Source organism: Euprymna scolopes, chromosome 17 (genome assembly GCF_053919585.1).
Source record: "Euprymna scolopes isolate OS-2025 chromosome 17, ASM5391958v1, whole genome shotgun sequence".
Classification (NCBI taxonomy): domain Eukaryota; kingdom Metazoa; phylum Mollusca; class Cephalopoda; order Sepiida; family Sepiolidae; genus Euprymna; species Euprymna scolopes.
This window is the reverse complement of record NC_136498.1, coordinates 10475128-10489996: the sequence shown is the minus strand read 5'-3', so window position 1 is coordinate 10489996 and position 14869 is coordinate 10475128. Positions and strand designations below refer to the sequence as shown.

Here is a 14869-nt window from a genome sequence, read left to right as displayed (position 1 = left end):
TACCGAAAAGTACTACTCTGAGACGGATTGCGTAGTACGCCACATTAGCACTAAGTACTACAATTCTCGTTTCCTATGTATTCCATCTTGTAAATACAAATACGTTTCTCTAAACTATATTCGCGTCTAAGTCTTTCGTATTGGGCGTTACAGGTCACCAAAACTTAGCGACGAGAAACTCCATTTGATAAAATCTATAGTTATGACATAGCATCAACAATAAAACCAGTATTTCTAACAAAAAATAAAGGGATTAAACCACACCAGTATCTACACACCGAAACTATCTGTCAACAATGTAGCATACTCATCGAATAATATAGTCTGGTACTACGGTAATACCTCATAAAAGCCATTCAATAGATAGTGTAAAAATTTCTTTTTGCGAGGAGACCGGAAAAATTGTACTTGAAGATATTTCAGTTTAAATATATGAAGTTGTAAGATTTTCTATAATTAAATACTTTTTCTTCTCATTCAAAAAGAGAAAAGTAAACTTTGTTCAGCGTACAACATTAAACTTTAATTAGTAAAATTACCGTAGATATTAGCAAATAAATATTTCCTTGTAAATAAATTTCATTCTTGTAAAATGAGACAATCTACAAGATAGGAGACTTGAAGTCTATGATGGTTTAGATAATGTAAGTAAAAATTAAACAACCAGAGAAAGCTGAAATGAGACGACAGAAAATTTAAGAAAAGTTGACCTAAAGCTACAGATCATTTTCGCATAACACCGTATGAAACACGATGAAGATATTTACCTAACCATCTAGCATTCGCGAAAACCGTGACGTTACTATCGAAAATGTTAGCCAAAACACATCATTGCTTAACAAAAGGTGGAAAGTTCTAACTTGATTAATTGCGAAGACAAAGATTACTTGGCATTCATGTCGGTCATAATGAAATGACAGATTATTTTAAATGTATAATTCTCACTGGAGGATACATATATATTTCTATTAAAATTTTCTTTAAAATATTTAATTTTTATAGAATTCTTTCTGTTAATCTTACATGTATCATTTTTCATGATATACAAATATTACCACTATTTACAAAATACACTTTACTTTAAATATAATTTATATATATATATATATATATATATATGTATATATATATATGTATATATATATACATATATATATATAAATTATAATGAAAGTGTATTTTGTAAATAATGGAAATATTTGTATATCATGAATTTAATTATAATTTATATATATATATATATAAATTATAATTAAAGTGTATTTTGTAAATAATGGAAATATTTGTATATCATGAAAATTGATACATTTAAGATTGACAGAAAGAATTTTATATATATATATATATATATACATACATATATATATATATATATATATATATATATATATATATATATATATGTATCTGTACCCGGCCACTCGTTGCTGTTGCTCAGTTTGGTTAAATGGAAATAAACAAAAAAAAAAAGAAAACGCATTCTTCTTATATGTTTATGTTTTAAATACATGTAGCTACACAATATTCTGTGGTGTTCCATTTTCTGTGCAGATATAAAGAGTGTTGGGTTGCCGACTGTCTAACACGCAACATGTACTTGTTCATATGAGAAGAAATCAGTGTGTAGATGTAAGTTACACAAATGTAAAAAATTTTCCCGAGTTTTGTTGATTGCTATTGTAAACGTCGAATTGTGAAGTACAATATATTAAATTAAGATGGAATACCCATTGAAATCATACTATGCATATTCGCTGATGCCTATTCTTATTGAGGAAAATATGCGGGCTTTATTTTACTATGTGAGCACGCACTAGGAAATTTTAAATTAAAATATTAGCAAATTGTTTTGCATGAAAGTATGAACGATAATAATTCAATGGAAAAACTGAAAAGAAAACTTTTAAAGAATAAACCAAGAAAGTGGGAGAACGATGATAATTCTGTAATGAATGTAAAATGTTGTAAGATAAGTTTTAAAAAAGGGAAATAATTTGGCTGTTGTGTTTTTTATTCAAATAAATATGCTTATTTTCGAACATTACTTTCAAATTTAATGTGAATGAGCATATTCGTAAAGTTTTTTGTTGTAAAATTCGAAAATCAGAATATTGACTTTTAAGTGAAACCAATGGTATCTACTGAATTGTCATGTCACGGTAATAAGCATATTCAAAAAGACAAAAAAACGATAAGGGAGAAAATTAATTATAACGGAAAATAGTTTTTGAAGAAACAGAAAATCTTAATTATTTCTTTTGTGTTTACGTCACATGTCGCGTACAAAACAAACACGACCAAAATCATTTTTTTCGTGGAATAATTTTGTTGTTTTATTAATTCGAGGAGAAGTTTTTAAAGATTCAGTATTTTCGTATTGTTGTTATTTCCTCTTAAAATATTATCTAAAATTCGCGGCCTCGTTTTAATTCTGCGTTTTGATTGGCTGATCGGCTTGTTATGTGCAAAAGCAGCTAAACGCCAGCTGTTGCACGGCAAAATCCGTCTGTTGACGTCAAGTTCCGGCCAAAGCTAAGCAAACGCTGAGATTCGTAGTACACAAATATTTTTAAATACTCATTTTATGAACGTGTTTTAAAAAAATAATTATATACGATACATTTATAAAGTTAATAAACATAATTAAAACGGTTTACTGATATTCTGCAGTCATTTATTATTGTTAAAATGTGCCTGCAAACATTCAGCCTCCACCCTAAACATTTGTGAAAATATAACCTGGTGAATCACCGGCGGTGATAGTTTTGCATACAATAAAATGGCAAAATCGTTACACAGAAAACATTTTAATGTATGAAATAAAAATTAAGTAAAATGTTATCATTAAAAAGTGACATTTAAAAATGCGCATTCGTACGATGAAAATGCTATACCAAAATGTCGAAGTAATCATTTCAGTAATTTTTTTAGATTATAGGTAAATAACAAACATACGTTTCCATTATTCATGCATGTAGATATACTGATGAATCTTTTTATTATTTGATTTTATATTATGAAAACCGATACGTTTGTACGTAAACAATATTATGCAAGTAATTGTTTTCAGATAAATCTGGAATGTTGTTGAATAAGTTATAAATTATAGTCGCATTGTATGATATTTTGTGTTGTGTTCTATAAACTTAAACCGTGTAAAAACACAGACACACAGACGCACAGACATACACACACACGGACACACACACATACACATAGTAAAACGATTCATCATTAGAAGACAATATATAACAGCATAACAAAAGATAGACTGATTGAAATTGAAACAGGTTTTATAATGGAGATAAAAAAAAGAATATCCGCTTTACTCACGACTAAAATGCTAGTTTTATTTTGGTGTGTTTAAATGCTCCCTCCTATTTTTGTTGATGATGAGACTTTGTTTGTAAAGGATAAACCTTTCTCAAATTATTGTCAATTTAAATAAAATGAACATCGTTGTTGAAACGATCGTACAATCAATGGATTTTTTTTTTTGTTTTTCCTTTTGAAACTGGTTTTTAATTCAAAATTATGTATCGTTTTACTCAATATTAACATAACATCTATACCTATTGAGCTTATTATATATCTACAGTACAATGGGCACTGTTGTCTTTTAAAAGTATTAATACATTTCGTAGTATATTAAAATACACCCTGCTCTTTAGACTCCAGGTCTAATTCCCTCTAAAAAATTATATATATATATATATATATATATATATATATATATATATATATATATATTCAAGCAAATATTATTCAATGCAACGGAGACACGTTGCTTTATCATTCGTTTTTTTAATTTTTCGATTTTCCGTAAAATCTTCTTTTTTTTTTCAAAATCAAAAATATTAATAAAGTTCCATAGTTGCTGCTGTCACGAGCGCTTTTCGATTTGTCCACGAATCATCATCAGTAACGTTCTAAAATGCCTTGTATAGTTCGTATTGGACGGACTTTGTTAACGGTGTGCACGAACTTGCTGATTTTAATACTCGAATTTTAATTGACCTATATTTTTAATCTACTTTTTATCAACACTATATATTTTAACTTATCGCCTTTTACTGTATCTTTTCGTTTTCACTTTTAATTCTTATTTTCACTCCTTCGGACATTTACTTCAACACCTGATGATGATTCGTTGACAAATCGAAAGCGCTCGTGACAACAACTATGGAATTTTATTAATATTTTTGATACAAAAAAGATTCTACGGAAAATCGAAAAATTAAAAGAAAGAAACATAAAGCAACGTATCTCCGTTGCATTTAATAATATTTGCTTGAATGAAAAAATGCTGCCTAAATATACCAATTTCAAATATTATATATATATATATATATATATATATATAAGATACAGTTTTACCCAAACTAATATAAAATATTTTTACTAATTAAAGCAGATCGAATACTACAAACATTTTTTGACAAAGGAAAAAAACACTTATTAAGGTCCAGAGGCAACTCGAGGATAAGGGTTAATGGTTATACATTATAGCGTTTTTAACATAGGTATTGGATTTTTGTAAGTTGGATTACATAGGGGTATGGTTTGTCACAAACTTGTTTACATTGCACTTGAAGACGATCAGATTATAGTCAAGACGTTTTACAATATAGAAAGGTAATATAAAGCTTCAGAATTAAGATAAAAAATTACATTTACCAAATATAACAAGGATATTATGCATAAGATAAAAAGACGAATTGCTTTAGTACGAGCGAAATGATCATTTCAATATTAATAGTCAATAGCCAATGACTATAACTTCCGGTAATCGTTTTTTGTTATATTTTAATGAGATTTCGAACAAGTTTCGTCTGTGATATTCTTCCATCCTTCAGTGCTTTCTCATTTTAATTTCTAAAGTTTTTCTTTTAAAGAAACCGACAATTTGTTCGAACATTAAATTCTCGTCATGTATTTCCAATCAGATTCTCGTCAAGAGTCATTGAACGCCGTGAAAGCAGTTTATTTACACGAATTTAGAATTTATTAATTATCTTACTCTGAGATAAACCGCCACCATCTTGATTAATTCATCTGTCATTCAGAGTATTGCATTTGGTAATCCAATCACACTTGACTTCAAACGCATTCAACAACATGAAACACTTCCCATACTTTACGCTTGACATTGAAATGTTTGATTAGAAAACACCAGCTTTCTAACGTCAGTCGCTTTTTATGTCATTTTTTTCTTAAAAGTTTAATTTTTTTGTTTCATCACGCCAAAAGCTCCTTTTTTCATGAATGTTTTTTACAATATGAACCCTCAACTGAAGGAATTGTCTGTTTATATTTAATCTATTTCCATTAAAATGACGTTATATTCTCCGAAGAATTACTTTGACACAGTGGCTTTGCAAGAGCAGGGGGACACTCCGCCCCAGGTGGCACGTGACAGGGGGGGGCATTTTGAGAGGGTAATAAAATAAATACAAATCAATGAAAGTAACAAAATATCTTACATTTATGTTGGAAAGGTTGTAAAACATCGGGACATTTAGAGACATCGGAATCAGAAAAATGTGTCACTATTTTATGGGCGGCACACGTAAGGGGCGGCAATTTGAGAGGGTATAAAATAGAAAATAGAAAAAATAAATAAAAGCTAATAAAAAATCTGAAATTTTTTACCGAAAAATTTGTAAAAAATCAGAAATTTTGAGGGTATTAGAATTGGAAAAATGTGCCACAATTTTACGATTGACATATGCCAGGGGCGACATTTTAAGAGGTTAAAATTAGAAAATGGAAAAATAAATAAATGAATAAAAACTAATAAAAATGTGAAATTTTATACCGAAAAGGTTATAAAAAATCAGAACATTTGGAGGCATTGGAATCAGAAAAATGTGTCCCTATTTTACGAGTGGCACATACAAGGGGACTGCATTTTGTGAGGATGAAAATGGAAAATAGAAAAAATAAATATATGTTTACAAAAAATCTAAAATTTTTTACTGAAAAAGTTGTAAAAAATTGGAACTTTTGCAGGTATCGAAATCGAAAAAATGTGTCCTTAATTTACGATTCGAAAACCGATCGTTTTACATTTTTAATTAAATTTTTCATTATTGTTACTAATGATAAATGTGTATTGTTTTTAAATTATCACTAAATCTGTAAATTGTGGACTATTTTAATGTTCGTGGTAATTTCTACTTAAAGGTTAATTCTTTTGAATTCTTTTATGATATTTTTTTATTCTTTCACATTTGGGGCCGTCAGAATTTTCAACGAAAAGAAGGCCATCGTCTCTATAGAGGCCGATCGTGTCAACCTCAATGTCCTTAGTAAGGTAATATAAGATGTATAGTCCAACTAAATCTGTAATTTCTGCAGAGTTAAGGGAGCCCATCATAATGTCAAAGGGTCCCGTTTGATTTGTAATCCATTGCTTGTTCTCACTAATTAGGACCGTGTTTCTGCATTTATTTATAATGTCGGTTTAATGTTTGGAGATATCAGTGAGGAGAGAGGCAAATTCCATTGCATCATTGAACAGCTCTTTAGTGATAGATGGGTAATAGTTAGCAATATCAAATTGTATGAAGGCACGTCTTTGTTTTGTATTCTTGAGAACCAGTTAATTGCTTCCGTCGTATGATCCATTGGTTAAGATTATACGTGTTCTTGATTTGGAGATTAATTCTTTCTAAGATTTTTTTACTGATTCTACCACTTCCTAGTCCACTTCCTAGTCCACTTCCTAGATGTCACACTTAACCTAAACAAAGGAATTTATGAACCCTATAGGAAAGAGAACAGTAACCCTTTATATGTCCACCCTCTCTCTAACCATCCTAAAGCTATAATTAAACATATATCCAGATCCATTAGTAGAAGAATTAGCTCAAACTCCTCATCCAAAGAAATCTTCAATAAACACAAAGATTTTTTACAATAAAGCCCTAGTTAACAGTGCATATAAGGAAACCAAATTAGAATATATAAAAACCTCAAGTAATACAACCACATCTAGAAAACCCCGTAAAAGGAAAATCATTTGGTTCACACCTCCGTTCAACCAAATGATCAAAACTAACTAGGGTAGGAAATTCATTAACCCCATTAAACTACGTTTCCCCCCCTAGCAACATGCTTCACAAAATATTCAATAAAAACACCATCAAACTGAGCTATAGTTGCAGCAATAACTTAGAAAAGATAATAAAGACCCATAATAATAAAATTCTAAGCAACGACACAGAACACAATTCAAGGAACAGGGTAACAAAAACTTGCAACTGTATTAATAAATCCAAATGGCCCCTTAAGGAAAAATGTCTCACAACCTCTGTAATATATATATATTATTCCTTAATTGGAATTTTTTATTTTGAGATGAGCATCCTTATGTTAATTTTAATTTTTATTTCGGACTATTAGTCTCATCTTTATTAGTTGTTGTTTTGTTTTTTTTAATCTTTTTATTGGTTCACAACGTTTCGGCCAACTTCCTCCGGCCTTCGTCAGGTGGTAACCGCGACGGATAGGAACATCGAATCTCCTAACTGCATTCTCAGCCATCACTGCCATCCGTAGTATTTGTCGTCTCACCACATTTTTGACCAATTACCTCTGGCACGCTTTGGGTGGGATTGAAACCGCTATCTTCAGACAATGTTCATCTGGAACCGTAGAGATTCAACGTCTCTATCAACTGCGCCACGGGCCCCGAAGGGCGATCAAGGTTGGATTCTTTGATCTTATAAATCCACATTTATTTATTATCTGATCTTCCATAGTCGGGTCCGTACCGATTGGTATATATATATATTATTCCTTAATTGCGTGCCAGAGCGTGCCAGAGGTAATTGGTCAAAAATGTGGTGAGACGACAAATACTACGGATGGCAGTGATGGCTGAGAATACAGTTAGGAGATTCGATGTTCCTATCCGTCGCGGTTACCACCTGACGAAGGCCGGAGGAAGTTGGCCGAAACGTTGTGAACCAATAAAAAGATTTAAAAAAAAAACAACAACTAATAAAGATGAAACTAATAGTCCGAAATAAAAATAAAAAATTAACATAAGGATGCTCATCTCAAAATAAAAAATTCCAATTAAGGAATAATATATATATATACCAATCGGTACGGACCCGACTATAGAAGATCAGATAATAAATAAATGTGGATTTATAAGATCAAAGAATCCAACCTTGATCGCCCTTCGGGGCCCGTGGCGCAGTTGATAGAGACGTTGAATCTCTACGGTTCCAGATGAACATTGTCTGAAGATAGTGGTTTCAATCCCACCCAAAGTGTGCCAGAGGTAATTGGTCAAAAATGTGGTGAGACGACAAATACTACGGATGGCAGTGATGGCTGAGAATGCAGTTAGGAGAGTCGATGTTTCTATCCGTCGCGGTTACCACCTGACGAAGGCCGGAGGAAGTTGGCCGAAACGTTGTGAACCAATAAAAAGATTTAAAAAAAAACAACAACTAATAAAGATGAGACTAATAGTCCGAAATAAAAATAAAAATTAACAACCTCTGTAATCTATCAAGCTAATATTAGGGCTAAGGAGAACCCCACCACATACAAATCTTACATCGGCCAAACTAGTTATACCTGTAAACAGAGATATACAGGCCACAAAAGCTTTTTCCTAAACCCAAATTACAGAGATAAGACATCATTAGCTACGTACTACAATGATCTAACGAGTAAACATTTGACACCTATTGTTGACTGGTACATCCTAAAAAAAAGCAAACACTTGCCAGTCACTAAATTCACCTTGCCTTCTTTGCTTAAACGAAAAACTATTTATCACAAAATTCAAGGATAGTGATAAACTCCTAAATAAGAAGCAGGAAACCTCCGTAAACTGAATACATTACAAATCGCATCTACTCTCTCACCTGTTTTTAAACTAGGTTAGTGTTTTTTTTTGTTTTTTTTTTTGTTTTTTTATTGTTAGTTTATATATAAATATATATATGTGTATATACATATATGCACATATATATACATATATATATACATTTATGTTGAATATACATAAGCGATCACACATAAATATATGTATATATATGTGCATATATATGTGCATATATATATATATATATTGCATACTGGACCGGTTATTCTCGTTCTTCTATTCATCTACACATTGCTTGGACGTCTTGATTCAGTTGGCCGGTCCAAGTATCAAGCGGACTGTGGAAACTAGATAGAGTATTAGAGCAGATGCTGTAAATGTTGTAGTAAAAAATATTATTGGAGGTCGTAATTGTCATGGAGCAGCTAACACAAGAAGGAGAAAAGCTCACACAAGATCAGATGCTTCTTTAATTCTCAACTTGGTATTGTCGATTCCGTTTCTTTTATTTCTTAGCCTTTGGGAAACTATTCTCCCAGAAATCAATGATGCCCAGAAGTATTTTCAAGAAAAGGGGGCATCTACAACAAAGTGTTTAGAGATGGCCTTCTTCAGAATAGAGAAAAGATGGTGGATACTGCAACAGGCGAGTCAAAAAACTCTGCTCCGAAATGGGGATAAGTATGGGGCATCGTATCCATAAAAAGAAACGAGTGGATAAGGAACGATTGACTGATGCAGTACTGGGGTTTCCTACTGAGTTGACTGGGAAATGCTGTCTGTCAGAGACAGGTTGACTGAAGAAATATCTTGCAGATTTCAACAAGTTCACAATCTTCCAAGTATATACGCTTTTCTCACACCGTCAAATCTGCTTGATAATAATTATGATTGTCAGTTTAGTGAAGTTGTCAGAGATATAGATAAAGATAAATGTTTTACCGAAAAGAAGAGATTACAGTATTTGTGAAAGCTTCAGGAAAATATAAAATCAATGGATCTCTTGAACTTTTGAACTTTATACAGAGATACCACCTTGAGGAGTCCGTCCCTAATATAGGGATCTTGTTGCACATTTTCCTTTTTTTTACATCGAGGTCACAACTTATTAAGGTCCGGAAGCCACTCGTGGATAAGGATAATTGCGTGTACAGTAATCAATGAGATAGTATCGTAGTAATCATTAGTAGTGGATATTTGATAGGGTGTATTACTTAAGAGACCGGTTTGTCAGGAATTTGTTTATGTTAGACTTGAACACATTCATGTTTAAGTGAGGTGGGAAACAGGCAAACGGAAGAGAGGTCCACAGTCGTGCACATCAAAGAAAGAAGCTCTTCTCATGGAATCTACGTCTGGATTTAGGCACAGATAAAGAGTGTGGAAAATTAATGACAGTAGTGTCAGCTAGACGGGTGTTTTTCGTGAAAGATTGCCGAGGGGTGGTTAGAGATTGGGGCTCAGACGAGCACTTGTCATGGAAATAACGATAAAACAAATACAGGTTCGCAACGTCTCTTCTGTGGGAGAAAGGCTTCAGGGAAGAGAAAATGCCATCCCCCACTAAACCACGAAATCTATTTTTTACTCTGTCATAGCAGAATAGGCTATTTTTATTCCAGATGTGGCAGCAGTACTCAATCCTTGGACGTACTTGGCTTTTAAACAGACAGAGAATTGCATCAGTAGTGAGATATCTTCTGGAGCGGTAGAAGGATACCACCATTTTCCCACCGTCCTTGGCAACAGACCTGATGTGCATGTTCCATTTCAGATCAGGAGTAAAGGTCAATCCCAGAAGCTTGTCAAAATATTGAGCCTCCCCAAGACGAGAGCCATCCATTTCAATTGATGCCAGATGTGGATCAAAGCGTTGATGATGTAAAGATAGAAGCTTGGTTTTAGATGCATTAAAAATAACCAGCCACCTCTTCCCCCACTGTACCACGCGCTCAAGATCAGAAGAGAGAGGATCAGAGAGAACTTTGTCATTTACGGCCTTTGATGTGTTGCCATAGATAGTCGTGTCATCAGCATAGATGTCAACGAATGATTTAAGTATGTGTTTTGGGAGATCATTGATGTAGAAAGAGTGTTGGGCCCAGGATTGACCCCTGAGGTACTCCAGCATTAATACTGATGGCCTCTAATTTCTGCCCATAAACCACTGCTTTTATGAACCTATCGGAGAGAAATGATTTAATAATTGAGAAAACATTCCCAATGATACCGCAGCTAGAAATCTTGTGAAGTAGGCCCTTATGCCATACCTTATCGAAAGTATTCGATATGTCAAGAGCAATTGCCCTGGAAAGGAAGCCTTTGTCAAGAGATTCACTAATCCTATGAGATATAACCGTTAGCACATCTGCTGTAGATCTTGAGCAGCGGAAACCATATAGCATGTCACTATGAACGTGTTTTCTGCTGAGGTGGTTGACTACTTTATTTAATATGGATTCCAACATACTCATGACACACAGGAGACTTATTGGTCTGTACTGAGAGGGAGATGACGTTTCGCCCGAATTCTTAAATACATGGCATACTGATTTCCAGGTTGTTGGAAAGCACTTCTCTTTAAGGCAACGCTTAAACAGTTTTGTAACTATTGGAGCAAGTTCTGGTTGGAGCTTTTTCAGCACTATAACTGGATTGCCGTTTGGGCCAGTTTCTTTGCTGGAATCAAGGTTCTTGATTAGCTTGGCGACCTCACGCACAGATATTTGTATGTTGCATAGCGTGTTGTCTGTTATAGGAGGAAATACGGAGAGTTGATGGCCTTCATCGCATAGGGTAGAATTAGCTGCAAAGTTCTTGGCAAATAGTTTGGCCTTGTCTGATGCTGACAAGATGACCTCAGGTTCATTGATGATGGCTGGGATAGAACGCACGCTTCTATTCAGGATCCTGTTTGCAATTTGCCAAAACTGGTGGGAACCAAGCCGCTGATCAGCTACTTTGGATTTAACGGACTGAGCATATAGCTCTCTTGCATTTTTTATTACTCTTTTACAGTGGTTGCTGGCAGTCCTGAAAGCAGCTTTAGTCTTAGTACATCTATTACGTTGGTAGCTATGGAAAAAGTGATTTCTGTGCGCGATAGCAGCAGCACATTCTGTGAGAACCATGGCCGGCGGTTAGGTCTTTGTTGGAATGTTTTGGATGGTATGAATCGATTTATCCCTACAATTAGCCATTCAGTTAGGTCTGATGCTATAGAGTATCCTTTAATTATGAACTTATCTAGGGAAGTGTCAGCCCTATGCTTGTTTCACTTAGAAAGAATATGTACGTTTTCGTCTCCTGTAACTGTGTTTCTACCTCTGGAAGGTTGGAATGTAGACACCTGATGTTTAAGAAGGAGACCTGATAGTAGGGGTCTACGTTGGAGGATGGGGTTCTAGGTTTATTCGTGTTTTTTCTGGAGATTTGTCATCCTGAGGTTTGGGATTTGTGGAACAGGTCGATAGACTTGGTTGGAGCAGGACAGAGAGAAGAAGATAGGAATTTCTTTCCTTATACGAGTTATTAGCGTTGCCATCTGTGAGGGCTCTTTCTTTAAACTGAAGCTCATAAAAAATTACCTTCGATCAAAAATGAGACAGACTTGGCAATCCTCTTCACAGAGAAGGAACTTGTCGATAGAGTGAATTTTGATAGAGTTTATGATAACTTTGCCGAAAAAAAACGTGAAAAGTAAGTTTGTAAATTTTCAACCGACGATGCCTTGCAATATTTCTTTCTCAAAAAATAAATTTATGAGCTTATTTTCAATTCGTAAATATATTTATTTAAAAATATTTGTGTTAACTATTTTTAAAATGATTGAAACTTTATTAACAACATATTTCTGATATTCTCCACTTAACCCGAACGCTTACGCGCAAAGATTAAAAAAGCATGGATAAAGACATTTTTCTCCTCTTAATAATAATATCATGAAGAAAAAGAAAAGAAAACTACACCAGAGTAACCTCTCCTTGATACAGCCATGTTTTTTGCAAGAAAATTCGGAAATATTAACACTAAAAATGTAAATAAAAATTATTTCATCATTTCTTAACCTTTTCATGTTTTCAAATTTTCTCATTGAAATTTATTTTAAAAAACTGTTTTCTAAAACGTGTGACTTTCTATTTCTTAAATTTTGCGGTTAAACCGAGAGATTACACACAAGGGTTTCAAAAAGCGCCGATACAGGACGTTTTTTTTCTCTTCGAGAGGCTTCACCCCTTAATTATAACATTATAAACAAAAAAGAAAAAAACTACATCGGATCCTCTTTGATACAACCATGTTATTTAACGAAAATTTGGACTTTAACAACAATAACAACAACAGCAACAATGACAAAGTAAATAAAAATGATTTTCTCATTTCATAAGATTTTCATAAAAATATATTATTATATTTGTTTGTGTAACCAATTAATTTCATTTAACATTTTTTTATAATTTTTGTTTTGAAAAACAATGTTTAGTTTCTTTTGTTTCATATTAACGTTTACATAATTCCCTTCAGTATGTTTACATACTTGTTATTATTCAAATTATTGAAAAGAAATTCTTAAATAAAATTAAAATTAAAAAGGCGGAATTGTGTAAACATTAATCTCAAGGGAATTGTGTAAATATTAGTTCCATGAAAATAAATATTTTGACGGCTTTTCGGAATTTTAAAGGTTTTAACAGGTCATGTGGCAGCAGTGGGGCCGGCAAAAGAGGTAATCATATGCCAGCGGGAGGGGGGGGTCAAAACATATAATTATATGCCAGCGGGGGGGAGGGCAAAAGAGGTAATTATATGTCAGCGGGAGGGGGGCAAATTTTATGAAGGTCCCGGGCGGCAAAAAAACTGATGCTACGCCACTGCTTTGACATCTGAAGTGTCCGATTGTTTGGCGATTTTCTTTCATCAGAAAATATGGGTTCATCTAAATAGAGTGATTCTACGAAATAGATGCTCTAAAACTTTAATACTGTCCAACCCGAAACTACTACAAAATGAAATTTGGTACTGATTGAAACCTAAGCCAAGGTCGCGTCGGCATTATCCGGCAGCTTACGGCAAGCTGCTGAAAAAGCAGTTGGAAAAACCAGCGCGATTAGCCACAGAGCAATCAGCTGTCAGCAAAATGCAAAATTGTTTTCATAAAAACAAACATTTTTTCTGATACGTTTTTGTAAAAGTTGTTTTCGATCATAGTTGTTACCATGATAAATTGTTATCGTTAAGACTTGTTTCCATGTTTTCATCTTAAAAAATTCTTATTCTTAAAATCATAAAATAAATTTTATTTCACTTTTAGCCATGTACCTTTAAAATTTTTCTCTGCCTGTAAACACTATAAGTGACAGTTTTAGTTGCCTGTGGTGTCACCGTGCAAGTACCTTGATACCAAAAAAGTATAACTAGTCCCAACAACGTTCCAATCATAGTGCTAAGGAGTTGAAAAACTAACTCCTATTCTGACAAAGAATTTCACTCGTTGATTAAAGAGATAATGTTTGCTGTCATTTGGAAAAGTTAAAGATCGATCTTCTGCATTCTATACAAACATAACATTCCTCTGTCCGCCAATATACCAAAAGCTTTCATCTAAGAAAGCTTATGAGGACGACCACCAAATAGATGTTTCGACCAGAAAAAGGTTAGGACTGGAATGTCACCCCTGATAGCTAAAAAATGAGCACCAACGAGTTTATGAATATAACCCATATGGATTCACATCGGGATAAAATAGAGAAATGAAACATGTACGTATTAAATTGGTTTTCAAAGGAAACTAACATTGTCTCACCTGTTTTCAAAACTAACAAGAAGTTTCTGCATGTAAATTGTAACCTGCAACAAAAAAGAGAACAGTTTTTAATAAGTTCAATTAATGTACCATGTTTCGTCAATTCTTCTAAGATTAACAATTTTACTACTAATTAATAACATCAAAATAAAGTTTAAAGTTCACAAGACGGCTTTGGAATTTTTGTCTAAGGATCTTTAATAAAATACCCACTC

General features: G+C 33.2%; 1 protein-coding gene across 1 annotated transcript in view; it reads right to left on the bottom strand.

Annotated features, from left to right (window-relative positions):
- The window catches only part of LOC145296659 (gamma-aminobutyric acid receptor alpha-like), a 774217-nt gene that overhangs the window by 565118 nt on the left and 194230 nt on the right, over positions 1-14869 (bottom strand). The window contains exon 2 of the mRNA XM_080142597.1: positions 14655-14698. The gene's annotated coding sequence lies outside the window, so the exon portion shown is untranslated. The remainder of the gene's footprint in view (positions 1-14654; positions 14699-14869) is intronic.